This window comes from Ictidomys tridecemlineatus, chromosome 11 (assembly GCF_052094955.1).
Source record: "Ictidomys tridecemlineatus isolate mIctTri1 chromosome 11, mIctTri1.hap1, whole genome shotgun sequence".
Taxonomy (NCBI): Eukaryota; Metazoa; Chordata; class Mammalia; order Rodentia; family Sciuridae; genus Ictidomys; species Ictidomys tridecemlineatus.
The window spans coordinates 121229911-121248939 of record NC_135487.1 but is presented as its reverse complement, the minus strand read 5'-3'; the positions used below and the strand labels follow the sequence as shown (position 1 = coordinate 121248939).

Genomic DNA, 19029 nt, shown 5'->3' with positions numbered 1-19029 from the left:
ACCTGATGTAACAAAGAGAATTGTTCATCATGAGGCATGTGAAAAACAATGAGCACTAAAATTTTAGATAACACAGCTTGATAATAGGATGAATGGTAAGTATTAGAGATATAAAGTTTTTTTCATAAGGTACAAAACATGAATATCCATGCTTGTTAAGGATAAAATTTTAATATGACCATCAGCAATTAATTGAGCATACATATTAGTAAAAGGCAAAATATTACAGCCTGAAAATGAGGAGAATATAGCCATTTGTTATATATCATTTCTTATTAAGAATAGCAACTACTGCTGCAAAAGCATAAGGCTTTCCAACAAGAACAATCAATGATAATAGCACATTAGATACAGGAAGTTGATCCTTCATCACTGTCAATAACTTTTCATGAATCCTTTGTAAAGCCTGTTTTAAAGAAGGAGTCAAATAAAGGAAGGGGATGGCATCCTGTTTTTGTTGTTGTTGTTGTTGTTTGTTTGTTTTTAACAACTGGAAACAAAGGGAGAGATCAGCTTGTCATCATCTCTAATATTTAATTTATTTATTTAAGAAACCATACTATGAAGGCTAATATCATTTATGTTAAATTTAATTTACTCATTTTAATTGAAACATAAAAACATGATTAATAGTATTGATCATCCTTTTTCTGTTGAAGAAAAATTTTAAAAGTAATGAATATTATGTTATATTTTACATATTTTTTAGAAATTAAGACTTTATTATTTGGCCACCTATAAACACTCATGAGCCATCGCCTTAAAAACATCTATATATTTATTTAATTATTTGATTTGAATTAAGTTATCTGAATCCATTTATTTTTCTAAATTTTAATTTATGAGCCTCCGTTTGTCTAAATGTCAATTTAATAATAATATATAGACATAAGACAGGCCTGTGAAATTGGAAATGTCAGGTACAAGACCCAACAACCATGGTGGACATTGAAATCTAAGGTTTCATATAGCTAGCGTTTTTGTCCTTTATAGTTATTAAGACATCCCTAATACAACCATGTTTATATCTTCCTAGGATTTATTAAAAGAAATCTTTGAATATATTTAAGAGTTAACTCCGGGGAAATTGGCCTTTGCATAAAGGCAGAATATAAAAATCTGTATAGTTAGATAAAAAAAAAGACTAATCAGAAAAACACATCAACTTACATAGAATATTTAAAAACTTACATTGCAGTAATATCAACTTTTTTTATCGGGTCAGAGTATACCTTTAACTCAGACAAGAATCAGTTGGAAGCCTGTCATATTCTGAAAGAAAACAAGGTAAAACAAAACTTTTTTGAAAAAGAAAAAAAGAAAAAGAAAAGAAAACTTGCACATTTGGAATCTTTCTACTTTTCCCTTTCTATTAGTGCTGAAACATTAAGAAGGGGGAGGAGCTGTGTAAGAAAACTGGGTGAAAAGAGATAAGAGAGTCAGCCAAGTAGTTTGGATTTAGAAGAGACACTTTTTGCTTCCTTTGTCTAAACTGGATTTTTGCAACCTTAGTAAACATATAGGGACTGAAATCCACATTGAAATATGAGGCTAGGAAAGTTAGGAATCCAGAAGAAGTTAAAAAGTAAGGAAAAATGTTGTAACCCTTCTTTCTTTTATAAGATTATTTCTTTCCAGTTTATATGCTTGCTTGGTTTCTCTCTCTCTCTCTCTCTCTCTCTCTCTCTCTCTCTCTCTCTCTCTCTCTCTTTCTTTCTTTCTTTCTTTCTTTCTTGTCTTAAACCTTGCAAATCTGTAACAGTTTCCACCATGGTTGAACATAACCAATGGTTTGGTGGTTTGAAAGGGGAAGAGGTGGTAGCCACAGGGAGGTTTTGGATCCTTATTTATTTTCCTTTTCCTTTCCCCTTGAGGCCATGAATGAAAGGACACTTGTTTGTTTTTATTTTATTTTCCCCAAACTGGGGTGGCCTCTTGAGGCCATCATGTGTAAAGACATACCATGTCTTATGACCATGACATTAGTATTTGGGTCCAATAAGCCTATAAATAGGAATGCTTATTAAACAAGGTTAACTTAAGTCTACTTTCAGTAATTGACAAACATGTTGTTATGTTCAGTAACAGGAGAGTCTAATCTTTTATTTTTCCTTTCATTTAAATAATATTGCTTGGGTTTGAACCTGGGATCTTGTCCATGCAAACAGTTCATCAACTGAACTCTGGTTCCAGTCCCTGGGAGCCCCTCACTTGGATGTCTTTAGTAATAATCAAAGCTCATCCAGTGCTCCCTCTGGTAGCATGAAAGGATCTGTGAAATGAGGTGGAGAGGTCTCTCTTTATATTGGAAACACTTGTGTCATGGGATCCTGAGGGGGTTAGAGAAATTAGTCCCTCCTCCTTTTGGTCTGAGTCCCGGATTTTAAGGCAGTGGCAAGCAAGGCAGCTTTTTGAGTTACCATTTTAGTGATTTTGTAATTTTCAAAATGGTACATTGCAACTCGCTCAAGAGAGCAGAAGGTAATTGCTTATGCTCTGGCTGACCAGCGAAATTTAACCCAGTGCAACAGACAGCTAAATCATGAAATCCCCCTTCCTTCTCAGCTTGTCCCAAACACTTAGTTAACTTGGATTTAGTTGTGGGTGAGGCAGCTGCTACAGGCAGGCAGGCATGAAGACAAAGACTATAAATCACCTAGTGTCCCGGAGTGTCTGGAGAGGTGCAGGCAGCGGCAGGTCCCTTAAAGGGATGGTGCAGCCAGGCACAGAAAAAGAAGAGCATGCAGTTTGAGAATCTGAGGTTTTATCAATTGCATCCCTACAAAGACACCAAGTTTGCAACACGGGTATACAAATATGTGGCTTTTCATAAATTATTTCACCTACTTCTCCTAGTCTTTCAAATTGAGTCATCCACTTTCTGGGTAAAAGGGACAGCAAGAGCTTACCTCTGTTAGCAAGGCAGCCAGATCACTATCACGTACAGTATGTCGAGCCTTGCAGAACAGAAAGGAAAGTTCTGCTCCATGGCACGCCACTGTGCAGTAGAGAATTCCCCATGACTCAATTGATTAGGGATCTGAACCAGCTTGTGTAAAGATGCACGTCATGAGCCACTCCCGCCACCCCTTACCTGTCTGAATGTCTGGAAGGGTCTCTGTCTGGGCTGATTTCCTTGTTCCAAGCTCTTCATGGACTAGGAGGACGTGTGGGGTCTAGTGCCCCAGTGTTGGGCGCTAGCTATAAAGGAACACCTGTAGAAGAAGGCCTGTGCAGGAGGCACACAAAAGAACAGACACAGACACACACACAGTGCAAGCAGACAGACAGGAGGAGCAGAGAGGAGTGAGGTGAAGTGGTGGAGAAGTGAAGTGTCCACTCCCCGCTGCCTGGGAGTTTAAGAAATCATACCTTCGTTACCATGACTGTATTCTAATTAGTATTTCTTTAACCTGAGTGCTAGCTAGCTGAGATAAGGTCCAGGTTAATGCAAACACAGAGCCCTTCTCTTCAAGAACATTGCTAAGGAAACCAGATAGAGCCTACATAGCTGTCTTATTCCCTCAGAGGGAGGAGGCTGGGCATCCCAATAGTGGGAATCAGGGTGCCAGCTACCACACCCCCACCCCATGGAGTTTGCTCACCAGGGGAACACTTCCCTGTCTATTTCCATGGTCATAACACCTACAATGAGGTTTCAATTTTGCTGTAAATTTGTATTGGGAATAGAGTTTCCCTTATGCTGGGCGTGGTGGCACATGCCTTTAATCCCAGCAGCTTGGGAGGCTGAGACAGGAGGTCAAAGCCAGCCTTAGCAACTGCCATGCGCTAAGCAACTCAGTGAGGTCCTATCTCTAAATAAAATACAAAATCGGGCTGGGGATGTATCTCAGTGGTCAAGTGCCCCTGAGTTCAAACCCCAGTACAAAAAAAAAAAAAAAAAAACCTAAGATTTCCTTGAAGGAATACAGATGTGTGACTGGATAGCTTTGCAAATAAGAAATGATTTAATGAATCATTGCAACAACAAAGGACACACTGAGAAACAGTAATAAATAAAATTTGAAAAGTGGATTTGGAGTCCTAAAAATTATATGTGCATGTATACACATATATATGGTACATTTGCATGTATATACATGTTATAGTTAAAGCTTCGTCCCGGGGTTTCATAAACTGTCTTCCAGAACACTCATGTATCATGGAATCAAGCCTTTATTGAAGCACACCGGTGGTGGCTGACCAGAACATAAAGCTGTTCCCCTGATCAGCCCCGAACAATTGCAAGGGCGCTCCTTATAAGCATGAAAACCGCAAAAGGGATGTCTAGCCAATGCAAGCAAGCCAGGTTACAGAAGCGGGAGAGTGCAGTCAAGGGAGGGAAGCCTAACCAATCACAGTTAGCCCAGTCACCCAGTTACAGAAAAAGAGCCCCATTACCCTAGTTACAGAAACAATGCCCCATTAGGTTGTTCCATGTTCTTAAAGGTTTCTATAGCAAAAGGAAAAGAACATCTTGCCCAGTCATGACCCTTCTACTTGGCATGGTTGTTTTACAGGATGAAGTCACAAAACAAAATGGAGTCACATTTGCTTCTACTATCACATACACACAACATTATACACATATTCAATAAAAACACAGATTAATAAGGAAAAAGGTCTACACCTTAAGGATTGCAAAATGAGCAAAGTATGTGAGCAAACCATTCACAGATGTTGATATTAAAAAACTAAAGAATATAAATGTTGGGGCTGGGGATGTGGCTCAAGTGGTAGCGCGCTCGCCTGGCATGCGTGCGGCCTGGGTTCGATCCTCAGCACCACATACAAAGATGTTGTGTCCACTGAAAACTAAAAATAAGTATTAAAATTCTCTCTCTCTCTCTCTCTCTCTCTCTGTCTCTCAAAAAATAAAGAATATAAATGTTATTCAAACTCATTATTAATTAGAGAAACACAAAACTTGTAATCAAGTAGGTATCATTTTACTTTACCTAATGGGCAAAATCTTACAGGGTGAGAAACCTGTGCCTCAGAGAAGAGCAGAGGTGGGAGTCCTCATGCATTGATGGTGGTGAATTAATTCAGGAAAGCTTGTGGCAGTTTCTTGTCTAAGTTTGTAAATGTAGACCTTGCAATCCATTTCTAAAGGTATCTTCCATAAAGTGTTCACGCAGTTCCATGAGGGAACATAATTAATCATGTTTCTCATGACAATTGAATGGTATTAAGCTGTTGGGAGCACACTAAATGTTCACTCCTTATGGAACACATTCATAAAATATGGTAGTTGGCTGGGCACTCCTGTAATCCCAGCAGCTCAGGAGGTTGAGACAGGAAGATCCAGTTCAAAGACAGCTTCAGCAAAAGAGAGGTGCTAAGCAACTCAGTGAGACCCTGTTTCTAAATAAAATACAAAATAGGGCTGGGGTCAAGTAGTCAAGTGCCCCTGAGTTAAATCTCAGGTGCACTCCCCACCCCCCTACACTCACCTCTGGTCAAAAAAAAAAATTATCTTAGCTACATATTCTGGGACTCTGTGCAGAATGTAGATATGGACTGGTGTGGGAAGGTCTTTAAGAGAGTGCAGCATGAAATACATAAAATACTACCTTTTGTTGCACACACACAGAAACACTGCAGTTTAGAAGAACACATAGAAATAGAAGGATGACACATTATAATGTGGAGAAAGGAAAAAATTGGTATAAAGAATCAATCAATCAAATAGTTTGATCAAAAAGAAGGCTGATCAGACCAAATGATATGCATTGAGTCCCTGGGATTACAGGCATGTGCCACCGTGCCTGGCCCAGAAGCCAATTTCTGACAATTGTGTGTTAATGCAAGTAAAGGAGAATGATTAACTCAACAATATACTGTTAAAAAGATTGCAAAGACAAAACACAACACTATAAAGAATTGGACATTATCACCCTATGTGCATATGTGATTACAGGACCGGCATAATTCTACATCTTGCACAACCATGCTGCGCCCCTCCCCTGACTCAGGCAATGGCAAGGCCCTACTGAGGTGGATGGCGCAAGGCGTCCATCCTCTGGAGGAGCGCAGTATGTTTCTGGGAATGGGCTGGTTTGTTTTTGTATTCCTTTAATAAATATAGTTGTGATTTCTCATATGACCATTAAATATGAAGGAAAAAACATGACTTTCCCAATTGATGCAACTACTTCTAAGAATAGATCTGTTCGCTCTAAATGCGATGATTCAGCTGTGGAGTGTAAATTGTTAATGTCTAATGAAAAACTCCCTATATTCCTGTCAAGGAAGTTTTTGAGAAATTAAATTAAAATCTAGAGAAGAAGAATTAATGTTAAGAAGACAGATTAGTGCTTAATACTGGGCAACTTGTTCTTGTTCCTGTGCACAATGGTTTGTGCTCTTACTTCTGTTTGATTAAAATTAATAACAAGTCAACCACTTGCCGTAACCATGGCACCAGTTCCAGTCAGTAAGTCAAGAAAGAATAGTCAAGGTATAGGCCAATAGTTGGGACATTTCTAACTATTATTAAAAGTTAACTAAACAGAAACAGCTCAAAGCAAAACTCGAACTGAAAGGAAAAATGCTTGCTTATGCATAAGCCAAGAGACATTCTTCTATTCTAATTGTAGCTACATAATATTTTGTTTCTTTGAATAATGATTCTTGTTTTGTAACCACAAAGTACTGTAAGCCTGCCAAAATGAAAAGTATATATGATCAACCTCACAAGTAAAGATGGGGATTCAGCACCTTCACTATGGTGTCTGTGTTGTTTCTCCACCCCCTTTCGCCAACTCCTCACCATCTTTTCGTCTCCTGAGACCCCCTGTTGGAGCTGGACTCCAACACAATCAGAAGAATGAGAAGTTATTCTCCATAATGCATTCTACTGTCATTTATAACTATTTAGACCAAATAAAAAAAAATAAAAGAAAGCAGATTGGAAATAATTATGCTCTATAGAATATATACTGAATTGGGATAAAAATTTGCACCATGGGTACCTTTTTCAGATAAAAATGTGTAACTTTGTATAAAATACTTAGATTCTAAGTACTGAATAAAGATATCTGCAACATCAAAACTGCATGAAATATCAGGGTTTTTAGGATTATTATTGAAGACTGTAGAGTGGAATAAATTTGTATATTTACCAGTTGGTGGCAGTAGAGATTATAACAAAGCTTCAGCAACCTTATTTATAATCTAAAAATTTGAAGCCTTAGGCCCTTAAATCATCATATCTGTGCTTGGATTTTACAACAACTTATAGTTCTAAAAGAAATTTAAAATAGAAGAAGTGCACATAATATTAAGAATGTATCAATGATAATATAAAAAGAACATTCAGAAGCTCAACACATTTTTCCTTATTACTGGTTGAAAGCGACCTTTCTTGCAAAAACCCTGGCAACCATCTCCAACCATAAGAAGACCTTCAGAATGCAGACCAGGCATGATAAAGTCTGAAACAAAACAGAGAAAAACAAAACAATAAAATCTCCCCCAAACTAAAAAGGAAACTGGGGACCAAGTTCTTGAGACAGTGAAATCCCTTAACAACTCTTTCTTTCCTGCTTCCAATCTTTCTCAGAGTAAGAAATATAACTATATCTTTTAGACATTATTGTTAGTTTAATTTTTCTGTCATGTGCAGCCAAATTTAATGCTTATGGATCCAGATGTCATCTGAACATCAAGAATGACTGACAGCTGTGGTTTTGTAAAATGTTCACCTGCAACTCTTTGCTCTCCTCACTCTAGTGACCCACATGGCCTACTTATTTTTTGTCAAAGCGAAAGCAGACTTTTGACAATCACACCCAAGTTATCTCTGTATTTTCAAAGGCAAGGGAGAAAAATGTAATTAGCCATTCTAAAATGTACATGAAAAGAAGCGTGTTAGAAATCACAGTAAAGTTCTGGGGAAATGGTGGAGTGAGATTATCTCACAACTCATTTCACTGTGTTAAATCCAAAGCAGAAGTAACTTCATCCATACTGAATCTAGGAAATAGCTGTAACTTAAATCCCAAGAAGGATTTACAAGCTACAATAAGAGGTGGGATAAATCTTTGACATGTATTTTCTATAATTTTAAGTATGCTGAAAGGGGAATGTCTGGAGTTTAGTGGAATACATTCAATTCTGAAAGCAAGCAACTCAGGCTACTGGGCCTTTGTTATAAGACAATTATGCAGAATAAATCAATGTGTCATAGATTTGTTGGTAGAGTCAATTTAAGCAGCCTTTGGCTCTGGAAATTAGGTGAGACCACATGAATCCTTGACCATATTGGTATGCAGTGGCTTTGAAACAGAGGTACTTTTTGCACTTTAAGTATAAACCTTGCTGCTTGACCACTGGGGACTTATTTCAAAAATGACTTTTTAAAATTTCTTCTTTTTCCTTTTCCTTTCCCCAGTGATATAACTTAGGATCTACTGATGATAGTATTTGGAGAACAGTCCAAATGTCTCCTTTTTAAAGGCCTTTGCTCCCTCTGGCAGAATGGCAGCATCTCTGACATGAGTCTGTTGACTTTCTCTTTGGCTAGAAAAGCAAAAAAAGGTATTTTTCCCTTTTCTTTAAAACTTGTCCTCATTCTTGAATTGGATTGAGAACAAGGGCTGAGCTTTTGGTATCAAATTGAGCAGATGAGACCTGAGAACAACCCTGCTCTGGACCTCTTGGTCAGGTCTGGCACTCTGCTGTGAGCTTGCTAAGAATCAACTAGTGGAGAATTGTGTTCCCTTAAGAAATAAGGAAGGACTAAGGGACTGTCCTAGGGCAGCTGAAGCTTCCTTTTGCTTCAGGGAACTCCTGCTTTCCCTGCCTAAGTGAGTATGATTTGCTCCACCATTTGGAGTTCTTTCATAAACATGAAGTTGAACACAGTACAGTTGTGACTCCTTGGCCGTCTGGTAAGCTCTCCTGGTGTTCACACTGAGCAACTTTGGTTCCACACTGCAAAACTCTTTCATGGAAACAACTGGTTCCCCTTCCTAGAAACATCTGGTCTCTCTTCTTGGGGACATCTGTGGCACTGCTGGTGAAGGGATTGAAAGACCTAAGCAACCTCATTCTACTCGGGACCTCATTTTGCTCTGAAACTCAACCTCTGACCACCTGCAGTCCTGAAGTCAGGAAAATACCACAGAAAAGCCCTGTGGAAACAGTTCTCGGGAAAGCCGCAGATGGTGATCACCTAAGATAGGCCAAGATATCGAAATATCTGAAATTCCAGATGGCCCCCACCTAGGTGTGGTGACCAATATCTAAACTAGAAGCCCTGCAGCTTGGCACGTACCCCCCATCCTCCTCACTGTTTAAACCAATCAATTTTAAGTGCCTCAACCCCTTGAACTAACCAATAATCCTTTCCAGATTCTTTCCCTCCACTTGATACGCTAATCATGTTTCAGAGTTGTTGTTTGATTTTCCCACGGTGTGTGATGATTTGCTAAGAGATGCTATGATGTATGTGAAATCCTTGCCTTCTCCAAAGAGTGTATAAAACTGCTGCAAACCCTGGGCTCGGGGCCTCTCAGCGTCACCAGTAGCTGTGTGCACAGAGGACCATGCTAGCTCGCAATAAACACCTCTTTGCTGCTTATATCAATCTTGGTCTCTGGTGGTCTTTTGGGGGTCCCAAATTTGAGCATAACAGGATCACGGTTAAATGAGAATGCGAACCAAGGGGTTTTACCTCATATTTGATCTGTCCTTTTAAAAGTTTCTGATCTGTTTGTCTTGGTTTTTGCTGTCTGTCTCTGTGTTTTTGTTGTATTTTATCTTTAAGACAAGGCAACACAGTGTCAGGTCCTGCCTATAATGTCTTAGGAAGGGAAGATCTTGGCTGAATAGGCCAAGTAAAGCTACAAATCTATTGTTGTAGGGACAAAGGAGGCAAGGCACCAAAAACAGCAGGAAACAGTTTTATTTGGCTGCACCCAGGTTCAGAGGGTGCAGCCTTTGCTGTAATCAATCAATCCCCTGAAACCCGAGTTCAGGGAGTTTCAGAGTTTTATACCCAGCATGTAAGGGGAGGGCTCAGAAGTTCCCAGTCTGCAGAAGTTCACATAAAAGCAGCTTTTCTTTCACTGTTTTGGGCAAGTTAACTCTTCAAGGACAACACCTGAGAAAGGGAGAGCTTCTTCTCCCCTTTCTTTCCTCCCCCTGCCAGCTGTTACCATGGATCCAAGTTGTAACTTATCTTAAAAATGTAGACATCTCTGTGAAGCCCAGCTCAAGGCCAGAGGCTTTGTTTGCACATTTCTTCAAAGTACTATACTGGATACGTTTGTGAAAAACTAGTAAGGGGTGTTCAGCACCTGGAGTCCTTGTATCTTCTTGGCCAGTGGCCCAAGTAAACAGGGTGACACAAAAATAGAAAACCTACCTACATTGGACTCTTTTGCAGAGACTCTTTTGCTGACAGTCCTAAAATCAGCCATGGTGAAGAGGGCTTCTCTGTGGAGAAAGGGGTGCCACTTGACTATGACAATGGGAAAAATGATATTTTACTGTAATTGTCTGGTTTACATATATTTTGAAAGGTGGCTATTCTATAGTATTTTGAAATATCATATGATCTGGAGTTGGAATTGGTCTATCAGAGATAAGTTCTGCAGATAACATGATAATGAGAATGAATGGCCATGAACTATGTTGACAGTGCAATGAAAAGCAAATCCACCAGTGTGCAAAGATAGAAGAACACTGGAAGATAAATTTTCAAAACATTTAAACTTTTTCAACCCAGTGCTATCTAGAGGGCATTATCTGTCAGCCTTCCTCTTCTGACAAGGACATTGTATGGAAAATTGGGGGTGCAATCTACCCACCAGGCTTAGCAGATGTAAGAGTCCCCCAGAGCCTTTGTGTGTGTTGGCACCTGCATTTTAACCCTGATCAGAGAGCCCCTGAAAATCTCTGAATGGTCAACATGACCCTTACTGGGCAAAGTGTCCAGACATAAGGAGAAAGCTTCAGCAGGGGTACAAATGACACAAATACCTCATTGGGGGTTGATATTGTTTTTAAGGTATATATGCTCAGGAGGAACAGAAACTAAAGCCACCAAGTGTTTTACTGGCATCCGCATCCCCTGCAAAGAGAACCTATAGGAAAATTAACACGAGGTTGGGAGGGGCCACGTGTGTGTATATATATATATATGTATATATATACATATATACATATATATATATATATATATATATATAGAGAGAGAGAGAGAGAGAGAGAGAGAGAGATCTTTGTGCCTACAAAGGAGGAAAGACATTGGAAAAAGGATTGTCCATGGAAGCCAAGCCAAGATCCCCAGGATCATGTCACTCCTCCTAAATTCAAGGCTCAGCTGAGAAGTAACAGGGTTGGAGTATCTAGGTTTATTTAGAGAAGGCTCTTATCCCAATAGCCACAGGTAACCCCAGTAAAATTGACAGTGGGAACACAATTGAGTCCTTGATTGACATTAGTGCAACCTATTCTATTTTAAATTATAAATTAACCTTTTGAAGCGATAGCACCCTGGCAGTGGTAGGAGCCATGGGTCAGGCTCAGCAGCATCTATTGCTTCAACCTCCTGAATGCAAACTGATCAAGCAAAGCCTTAGCTTTTTGTATATGCCAGATTGTCCAATTCTTTCCATGGGATGAGATTTGTTTTGCAAATAAATTCTCGAATAACCTTTTCACCTAAAAGCAATGAGTCTATTTGCAAGTGCCACTGGAAAATGCAACCTGTCTCTAGCTTTCACTTTCCAACCAGGAAAAAGAAACCAAGTCCATATTGCTGGAGTTCTGTGAGAGTGTGTATAAGGTTCTTGAAGAAATGGGCCCCAGGAAAGATGATTAACACTACCCCAATCAAGATTTTACTCAAAGAGTAGCTAACCTGCCTCAAGAGGAGACAGTACCCTCTTAGGAAAGAGATATTGACAGGGATCCAGACTCTTTTAGTCAAAATTTTAAAACACGGATTGATATGGCCTTTCTGATTTCCCCACAACACTCCAATTCTGCCTGTAAGAAACCTCACACTGAGAGTACTGATTTGTGCAAGATTTGCAAGCTTTATAAAATATTGTACAAGATATTCAACCCACAGCATCAAACCCCTACATTCTGCTGACTGTGGTGTCAAGTTACTATGGTGGTTCCTAGTGCTGGGCTCAATGCATTCTTCTGTATTCCACAGGAAAGGAAGTCCCAGTGACTGCTTTTCAATGGCAGGACTCCAGTTCTAAAGTAATCACTCAAAGTAATTGTTGGGCTGTCCTATTTCAGGGACTAAAACTCTCCCCCTCTTATTAAAATAAGAATCTAGCAAAAGCCATGTGAAGATTATGACTGGATGAAGAAATCTTTTTGTAGCTGGAGGCTGGGGGTTGCAGGTTGTCTCTGAGCTCCTAAACTGTGGCAGAGCACAGAGCTCCTCCAGGTCCCTGTCCCTGGAGTCCCGCTGTTCAGGAATGTGGCTGGAGGGCGGAGCTGGCAGAGTGGAAATGCCATTCCACCTTATCCTTTCAGTCCAGGCCGGAGCCCACTGGGAGCTGCAAGCCTGGCTTCCTGCTCACAGGGCAGGGCTTTGGTTGCCAGAGCGGAGCCCCACGTGTGCAGATCAGCTGCTGGCTGCAGCAGTCCCTGCGTTGGTGGGATGCTGGTATCCTCTTGGTTGTGGTGCGCGTTTACAGCCGGATCTGTCTGATTCAAGTGTCCAACTTTGTAACAGATTATGATCCAACCATTGGCGATTCCTACACAAACATGTGTGACAGATGACATTGTATCTGGCTAGCTGTATTGGATAGAACTGGACAAGAAGAGTTTGGCGCTGTGAGGGAACAGTGCATGAGGACCGGTGAGGGCTTCCTTTGGTCTTTTCAGTCACAGACGCAGTTTTGAAGAAATCTGTAAGTTTCCAAGACAGATTCTCAGAGTAAAGGATCTTGATGCGTTTCCAAGCATTTTAATCGGCCTTCAAGCAGACTTGAATCATCAGATCTGTAACGCACCTGGAGCCTCAGCAAAAGGTTAGGACGAACGTGAATCAAGCTTTTCATGAACTTGTCCAGGTAAGAAGGACATTTTAAGAGCAAGAATGTGCTTCTTCACCAGAGCCAACTAGGAAAGAAAAAGACAAGAAAAGCTGCCATTCTTCTATCACTTTCTAAGCATTCCTTGAGTTACCGACTGTCAGGAAAAGCCTGTCAGGAAAAGCCGGCATCTCCTCCTTCTCTCCTTATGGATTAAATCATGTTGGTACCCTTCTAGCCTTAAAGGAGAGATCACCCATGTTAGCCTTACACCAGGAAGCCGACTGATCCTTTCCATGAAGCTAATATATAATTCTTTCCAGACCTATTTAAAGGAAACACTAAGGCTGCTGATTCCTTTTAAATTCATACTAAGGTTCCTGTGTATATGTCTATGTATACAGACAGATTCTTTCTTTTAAGGGCTTACATTTTAATAGGGTTGAATCCATTTTGGAAACTAAGTGGTTTGCTAAGCTAAACCTGTATGTTATAAAATATTTTTTTTTTAACTTCTGGAATCGCATTACCTACTGTTACTCTAAATAGAAGTATAGGGATTTTTTTTAATGTGAATTTTTGGCCTATCTTTAAAAAATTGATGTCAACTTTAGTTAATCTTAAATACACTGAATGGAATCTGCACAAATAAGACATTTCAGATCTTTCTTGATGCTACAGCTTTATTTTCCCCCCCAGTGGCCAGAATACCAAAATGCCCATTGTATTTATGGATTAAACACTGCTTATAAAACCTATTATTACTGCTCCTCTTGAAGATGATAATGTTCTATGTGGTCAAATATTTGGACTCATTGTGCACTTAGTCATCTCAATGTGTACTTGATTTCTTAATTTAAGTCTTCCACAGCCATGCTAAGGGCACAATGAATATTTTCTATCTTCCTTTTCAAGTTTTCTGGTTAAAGAATTCAAATAACTAAAGCTGTTTTTGTTTGATGTAATATAAAATACGGAATTGATCTTTCCAGAATCAGAGATGATTGATGTTTTTGCTATACAAACTAATTAACAAGTATTTTTTATATGTTTATAAGCAAATATGCTTTGACAGCATATCCTGTCTAGGTAAACGCATAAAGGAAAAATAAATGGAAACTACAGAAATTGTGGTAGAACTTTTACTTGCTGGTATGATCCTGGTTGTATCTATCTCTGAACAGTTTTATTCACACTCAAGAAAACTTCCCAAGTAAATACAACTGGATGAGACTCTGAAATCATTTTCAATATTCTCTGCTATACATTGGCTGTTATATAAAGTATTAATTGTAAAACTTTTAATTGACAATTAGTGTAACTGACTTTTTTTTTTACTTTTGTGGATTATGTTTAAGCAATTCAAAAGTTTTGAGATACTAAGTGGTATTGCTCAGTGTCACTTTATTGAATGTATACAACAGTTCCATGACCTTTATAGAGCATACCCCTACCTTCACGTGCTGAAATTAAAGTTGATCTGTTATCACAGAAGAAAGAATCCTTTTTGCAATATGTGGATGATATGCTTATAGCTAGCCTTGGCTATGAACACAGCATTTCCAGTACTATCACTGTATTGAACCACCTTAACTCATGTAGGTTATAAGGTACCCCCAAATAAGGCTCAGATTTGTAAACAACAAGTAGCCTATCTGGGATTACAGATTAGGCTAGGAACTGAAATTAGCTGTCAGATCAGAGAAGACTGTCTTTAGCTTTAGAGAACCCAGAAGCCAGAGCCAGTTCTGTGGGTTCCTGGAAATGATAGGACTGCCATATTCGGATCCTTAATTTTGAACTAATAGCGAAACCCCTGTGTTAAGCCTTAACAGAAATAAAACCAGTGCCCTTGATTTGAACCCTGGAGCACCAACCTGCCTTTGAGAGGTTAAAACACAATCTCATGACAACTCCTGCTTTAGCCTCTGACTCACAATAAAAGTTCAGAATACATGAGCATGAGAAGCACGGCACCACCCTTGGAATTCTCTTTCAAGCTTTGTGAGGCTTACTACTACCACTAGCCTACTTGTCAAAATGGGTTGATCATGTGTCAAGAAGATAGATCTCCTGATTTCAGACAACACATGCTCCTGTGATTGACTTCAGGAGACTGAGAAATTTACTCTAGAATAACCCACTGCTATTTTTGTTCCTCACCAAGTCCTGTTTCAACTGAAGGAGAAAGGTAGCTACTGGCTGACAGAAAACCCAATCTACTAAAATCACGTCCACTTAAAATCCAGCAACCTTGTTACCACGAGGTGATAGTGGGCCAATATCATGGGAAGACTCAGAGATCTTGGAGCTTAGATTTGTTTGATAAGCATATTACACAGCATATTACACAGTAGGACTTCCTCCCAGAGGGTAAACCGTCCTGGACAGTGGTCAGTGAAAAGCTGGGTACCATGGTCACAGAGCAACAGGTGCTGGAAGCTAAGACTGTGCCACTGGGAACATCAGACTGGAAAATTGTTCTAATTTCTCTGAAAAAAGCTCTCAGTTGGTCCAAAGAAAGGAAGTGAAACATTTACACTGACTCAAAATATGCTTTCATGAGAGTACACCTATAGGTGGAAAGAAGGAGGGATCATCACAGCTTAGAATAAGGACTTGAAGCATGCCCTCAAGATATTGCTATTAATGTAGGCTGTGGCCAATCCAAAGCAGGTGGCAACCATATATGGTCCAGGTCACTCAAAGATGGACATTTGGATGACCATAAAATTAAGATCTCTTTTAGGGCATCCAAAAATGGCTGTGAAGGACAAATGAACAAATGATTTATCAAGCCTCTAATACCTCATCTTGAATCAGACAAATACAAACTTCATTGTACTGAGGAGGATTGTTAGGAGCCATGAATGAATCATTGCTTTGAACCGTCCTGGGCAGAGGTGACACCTCCTTTGGTAACATCTGGTGGGAAAGTGCTGAGAACTCTGCCCATTTGAGGTGGCCTCTGTTTAGAGGGAAAATTCTGTGTCTGTCATGGAACTTATCAGTCCAATAGCCTCGAGTTCAAACCCCAGGTGCCCAGAGGTAGAAGAGATATGGGCATAGCAGATGAGCTTTAATTGGGCTGTTTTTGCTCACAACCTTGTATTGGTTTATCTTGAGAAAGATTTCTCACAGTAACTCCTTTCTATGTTTAAATCTATGTCATCAACAAGCAGAGCCTGCTAGTGGTCCATCTCTATTAGGAGTTTTATTGATCCACTAGGTCCTGCCATCCCTGTATTTGCGTTTGTTGCTCTTATTTCCAATCCTCTTACTGCCCTGTTCAGGAAACTGAAGAAAAGTCTCATGGGCAGCGACAGAGGATGATAAATATGACAAAGAGTAGAGTTTTGACTTTTGACTCCTGGGATGGCACTGTCGAGTGGAGATGGAATTCCCATGTGTTCTTTTTCCTGTCTGAAGAACTGGTCTGGTGCTCCTTGAGAGTATTCATTATGGGAGGGATGCCTTGGTAAAGTTCACCAAGTCCCATTTTGAGGGCCATGCCTCCAACACACTATTCTGATGGTGACTCAAGAGAGCGTATTTTGCACCAGAAATAATCTGAAGACAGAAAGGCAGCCTACCGTAAAAAGAACACAACATGTAGGAATAAAATCTGTTGAAGATTGGCAAATAGATCTCATCCAAATATTCCATGTCATGGAAAACTTCAGATATTTGTTTGTTCTGGTAGATATCTTCTGGGTGTGTGTGTGTGTGAATCTAATTGCACCAGAAGAAAAAAAATTTTGAAAATAACTCAAATCCTCTTGAAGGAGATGATCCCAAGATATAAACACCCCTCTTCAAAGCAAAGTGACAGTTGACCATATTTGACTGCAAATGTGAATTAACAAGTAAGCAAAGCATTGGATATACAATGGAAGTTAATGGAAACTGGAGACCCCAACACGCAGGGAATATGGAAGAGATGAATCCTACCTTAGAAAAGAAATTGAGTCTATTCTACCAAGAAACCCACTTGCAGTGAGATAATGTGTTGCTAATTGCTCTCCTCCAGAGAGGGAAGAGCTCAAAATTGGGCTTCAATTGGCCCCTATAAAACTAGTATATGGGAGACCTTTCTGGGTAGTCTGAGGGAGAGAGAAAAGTCTGGTATTGCAGAAAGAGCTACATTAAAGCAGTATGTACAATAAGTCTATCAAACATTAATTGCTGAACGTGCCTATGCTTCTTGCAGTTTCTACCAACTTTGAAATCACCTCTTTATCTCTTCCAGATAAAAGCCCAGAAGAAAAATTAAAAACAGGTTAAGACTCTTCCATTCTAGGGACCCCTTTCATTGCCCATTCTCAGTAGCAAGCAGTTTGGAAATGTCATCAAACCTTTTCCCACCGAAATAAAAAATAGAAATTAGCAGGGATCCCTTTCATGTAACATGGTCCACTTTATGCTTTGAATAGACACTTGCTGCTTGACCACTTTTTTTTTTTTTGAAGGGGAGGGCCCTTTTTCCAAAGCTGAGATTTTGTTTTCCCCACCTTTTCCTATTCTCTCTCTTCCCCTTGGCAACTACAGTGGAAGCAATATTAACATGTTTCCTGTCCTAAGCTATTTGCCCTTTTGCTTGCTGTTCACAAGAATAAAGAAAGTCTGGATGTGAAAATTGGAAAAAAAACAGCTTTTTTTAAGGACATTAGTTAAAAAATAATTAAATATATCGATAACCATGCTCTGGTATCCCCCTTTATAGCCCTCTGTTCACCCTAACAGTTAGAATGGCAGCCTCTATGATGTTAGGTCATCGACTTTCTTCTTTGGTAGCAAAGCTGTGAGACTTCTATTTGGTGGTGGTGGTGGTGGTGGTTGGACTTTGTCCTCATTAATGGATGGACATCTGAAACAAGGGCTGAAATTTCAGAACCAGTTTTCCATTGCATAGAATATCTTTTCCCATCCTTTGCTTCCAGTCTCCGGGGGTTCTTAAAAAGGGATGTATTCTCTTGTATGTAGCATGCAGCTGGCCCTTCTTATTTTATTCAATTATTCCATCTGTATCTTTTTATTGGAGAATTTAATCCATTTACATGCACAGTGATTGATGATTGGGAACTGCTACTACTGACATTGAATTGGTGCTTTCATTTTCTGTGCTTTGCTTCTTCTTTTCTCTTACTGTTTTACTTTGTGATTTGATTATTTTCTTAAGTGGTACTTTAGATCCTTTGGTTCTCATTGCCATTGTATGTCTCTCCTATAGACTTGGTTTTGATTACCGTGGTGCTTACTTAGGACATCTGACCCTTTTTAAAAGTCCATTTTAAGCTGACATAAGCTTGATTTTGACTGCATACAAAAAAAATCTACACATTTGTCTCCCCCCTTTGATGCTTTGGCGTCTGAATTTACATCATTTATCTGTACTTATCCTTTGACAGTTTATTTTAGGTGTAGTTATTATGAATGGTTTTGTCCTTTAATCCTTGCACGATGGATAAAATTACTTTGCATCTCACCATTATAGTCCTAGAGTGTTTAGAATATTATTCTACATTATTTATACTGCTAGGTTGTGCTTTTACAGAGTCTTATATTATTAATTGGCAGCTTTATGTTTTAGTTTATGAATTTCCTTCAGCATTTCCTATAATGCAGACTTATGATGACGAACTCCCTTAACTTCTATTACTCTGGGAAGGTGTTTACTTCTCAAAGACAAATTTTCTTGCAAAGAATTTTTGGTTAGTAGTTGTTTTTTCTTTTTTTTTCCTCAGAGCACTTTGCATATATCATCCTACTGTCCCCTGGCCTGCAGGATTTCTGTTCAGAATACTGCTGATAGTTGGATCATAACTCTTTTAAAAACAATTATTTAACATTTAATAAAAACTTCCATGTGTTTGCTAAAATTCCTCCTGTTGTTGAATGTTTCTTTTTCATTGAAACCACTAATATATTAAACAAAAGTACTTAAAATACTCCCTCTGATTTTTCCAACATATGAAGCATTTCTAATTTTAACTCTATTGATTTTAGTTTCTTG

At 39.2% G+C, this 19029-nt stretch overlaps 1 pseudogene; it reads left to right on the top strand.

Moving 5' to 3' along the window:
- The first annotated feature begins 88 nt into the window (after positions 1–88).
- LOC144368712 (ras-related protein R-Ras2 pseudogene) lies at positions 89–18464 on the top strand (annotated as a pseudogene).
- Positions 18465–19029: the final 565 nt, after the last annotated feature.